Source organism: Podarcis vaucheri (genome assembly GCF_965113315.1).
Source record: "Podarcis vaucheri genome assembly, chromosome: 13".
NCBI lineage: Eukaryota > Metazoa > Chordata > Lepidosauria > Squamata > Lacertidae > Podarcis > Podarcis vaucheri.
In genome coordinates, this window is record NC_138751.1 from 10,660,497 (window position 1) to 10,664,062 (window position 3,566).

Consider the following 3,566-nt stretch of genomic DNA (forward strand, 5'->3'; position numbering starts at 1 on the left):
ATGACAGAGGAATTTGTGGTACTGTTGGATCTTAGAATACATGGACTTGCTGGCTGGTATCACTTTCTGAGTCCCTGCTCTGGATGTTTGTAGAGTTGGCCCCTTAACTGTTTTGTCTGCCAAAGATGTCCCAAAGGCAATGGGTACAGATTTTTCCACAGGTTCTACTCCCAAAGCCTTTTTCACAATTGAGTAATGCTGTAAAGCAATGGAGGTTTAGGTTCAAAGATTCTTTCTCCTAGGTGGGCTTCCTTCCTAGGTTTATGAGACCCATCTTCCCCTCATTTCCCTCTTCAGCACCTTCAGTAGCCACCTTTTTAAGCATTGAGCCCACTTTTGCTCTCATCTGCTATATCCTGTCTTTGCATGCAGAGAAATTCCCTAACTCACTGAGGATTTGAGGCCCATTGGCGGCCCTCACCTGGTTTAGGCAGTCAGTTGAATCTGTATTGTGGGACATGGCTGCTGTAGCAACCTGACAACTTCTAAGAGCCACAGGTGAGAACTGAGTGTAGGCTGGTGATCAGAGATATACAAACTGCACCAGAAGGAACACGACTTCTTGCCTGCTAGAGTTACTACCCCTCCCTAACACTCTTTACATCCCTGTCATGTATTACTGTATACTTAAAGCAAATGGAATCTTAATAACAAAACTGTCAGCCTTTTAATTTAGAAATGGTTAAGTTCTGTTTATGAATGTTGTACATATATGAATGTTAATAAAGAGTCTCTTATCAATTTCTTCATGAAATCTACAAATTCATCTTGAAGACAACACAGGGTACCAGAAACAAAAAACACTGTGAAATAGTTGAGGGCTCTACATTGTTTATCTCTCACCCACAAGGCAGCTGAGGAATAGAAGAAAGAGAAGTTTAAAACAGCCATTTCCTTTGTTTTTTAAATAGTTTTAACAAGGAAAAGTAGCAGAGATATGCAACAATATCTGGTGGAAAACATATTGGATATTGCACTAATAGGACAAACCTTTTTTTCTGAATTATACTTCTAGCCAGTTTGAAAGAGTGGTGGCAGAGAATATCTCAAGTAAGTCAAATGGCTTCAAAAAATACAAATATATTGTTTCTGAAGTTGATTCTAAAATCTGTTTATTTTTTATATAATATTTTTTATTAATTTTCAATTACTATCCAATAATAGCATGATTAAAACAATACCAAATTGTAATACTAATACTAATCACTCAAATACCGAATCATATAATTTAGGTGCCCCCCATGCTTGATGATTTCCTTTATTTCTGCATTCCAAAATCTTATTAATTTCTAATAATCCCTTATACAACAACTACAATATTAATAACTTCTATTCCTGTTGACACATTAAATGATTCATAGAACTACAAATGAGGCACTCAAACTATATCCTTGTTCTTCCTGTGTAGGACAATTATTCTTTCTGTCGTGTTTCTTCCAGTCCTTGTAAAATGTTGTGTCTATTGTTCTGGAAAAGTTGGTTCCACAAGTATTTCTTTTTACTTTTCTCTCCTACCAGAAAATGGTTAAAGAGTGGCAGACTCTGATTCACTGTGGTTCAAGGAGGAAGAATTTAAAAGGAATGGATTTCAAGAGAAATGGAGTCAGAGTGTGGTTAAGAGGGGGGTTGAGTTGAGATGGTTGAGGAGGGAGGCTGCAGAGGTTGGGAGTTAGGTAGGGAGATAGCATAGGAGTGTGGAGGAGGGAGAGTTGGTTCTGGAATAAAACATACAGTGAAGGACTGAGCGTAGTGTCGTGCAGGAGTAAAAGGACCAAATCTTGCTGGGAGACTGGGTGTGAGAGAGGAGAAGGAGGAGCTGAAAGAGATGAGTCTACTTAGGTCTCAAACTTATCTGAAGGGGAGAGACTCTTCTGAGGAAAGAAAGGACTCCCAAAACCCACTGAAGGAAGGGGGGGAGCCCTTAAGACTATTACTGGAAATACCTCAGGAGCTGCATTTGTTAAAGGCGTGGGTAACTGAAGGAAAGTAAAGCCTTAGAAAAGAACCAAACTATAAAGCCCAAACCTCTGAAAAGCAATTTGAAGTGAACTAGCATATTATTTATAGAATGATCTCGATACGAATCCAAGGCAGACCTTTTAACATCACAGTAATCCAAGTTTATGCACCAACTACTGGTGCTGAAGAAACTGAAATTGACCAATTCTATGAAGACTTACAACACTTTATAGAATTGACGCCAAAGAAGGATGTTCTTCTCATTATAGGGGATTGGAATGCTAAAGTAGGGAGTCAAGAGATAAAAGGAACAACTGGCAAGTTTGGCCTTGGAGGTCAAAACGAAGCAGGGCAAAGGGTAATAGAGTTTTGTCAAGAGAACAAGCTGGTCATCACAAACACTCTTTTCCAACAACACAAGAGACGACTCTACACATGGACATCACCAGATGGGCAGCATCGAAATCAGATTGATTATATTCTCTGCAGCCAAAGATGGAGAAGCTCTATACATGTGATGGCCTGGGAATCCGATTCAGAGGCTGAACCGAAGGAATCCCAGCCTGCACAGGAGTCCCCGCCTCCAGGGCCGGCTGAACTGGGGGAGGGCCTTGATTCTGAAGCACCTGCACCTGTGCCGGATCCTCAGGAGCAGGCACCAGGTGAATCCACTCTGGCTCCGGAGGTGGTTGAGGATTCAGTGCCTACAGGTGAGTCTCCCCCTGGGTCCAGGAAGCCTTCAGCCTCTCCTGAACTGCAGAGGCTCAGGGCAGAGAGGCGGAGGGAACTGGTTTCTCCCAGGAGGAGTGCTCGCCTTAAGGCCAGGAGAGGCGGGTCTCCCGGGGGCCGGGACCACCCCTGGCCTCAGAGAAGATAAAGGCCAGTCAGCCCGGTCCCAGGTTGCGGGAGCAACATCGTTGAAGAGCTGTTTCGGCCAGCACCCAGTCCGGTTCCCCCAGAGTTCCTGTCCTTGCTCGGCTCCTTGCTGCGGAGCCCGCTTCGCCCGTGGAGGACTGTCTGCCGACCCTCGACTCAGGTCCTGGACCTCGCCCCACGGTAACCTCCCCCCTGGACCAGCACAATACAGTCAGCAAAAACAAGACCTGGAGCTGACTGTGGCTCAGATCATCAGCTTCTTATAGCAAAATTCAAGCTTAAACTGAAGAAAGTAGGAAAAACCACTGGGCCGGTAAGATACAATCTAAGTCAAATCCCTTATGAATACACAGTGGAAGTGAGGAACAGGTTTAAGGATTTAGATTTGGTGGACAGAGTGCCTGAAGAACTATGGATGGAGGCTCATAACATTATACAAGAGGCAGCAACTAAAACCATCCCAATGAAAAGGAAATGCAAGAAAGCAAAGTGGCTGTCCAACAAGGCCTTACAAATAGTGGGGGAGAGAAGGCAAGCAAAATGTGAGGGAGATAGTGAAAGATACAGGAAACGGAATGCAGATTTCCAAAAAATAGCAAGGAGAGACAAGAAGGCCTTCTTAAACGAGCAAGGCAAAGAAATAGAGGGAAACAATAGAATGGGAAAAACCAGAGATCTGTTCAAGAAAATTGGAGATATGAAAGGAACATTTTGTACAAAGAATTCCATAA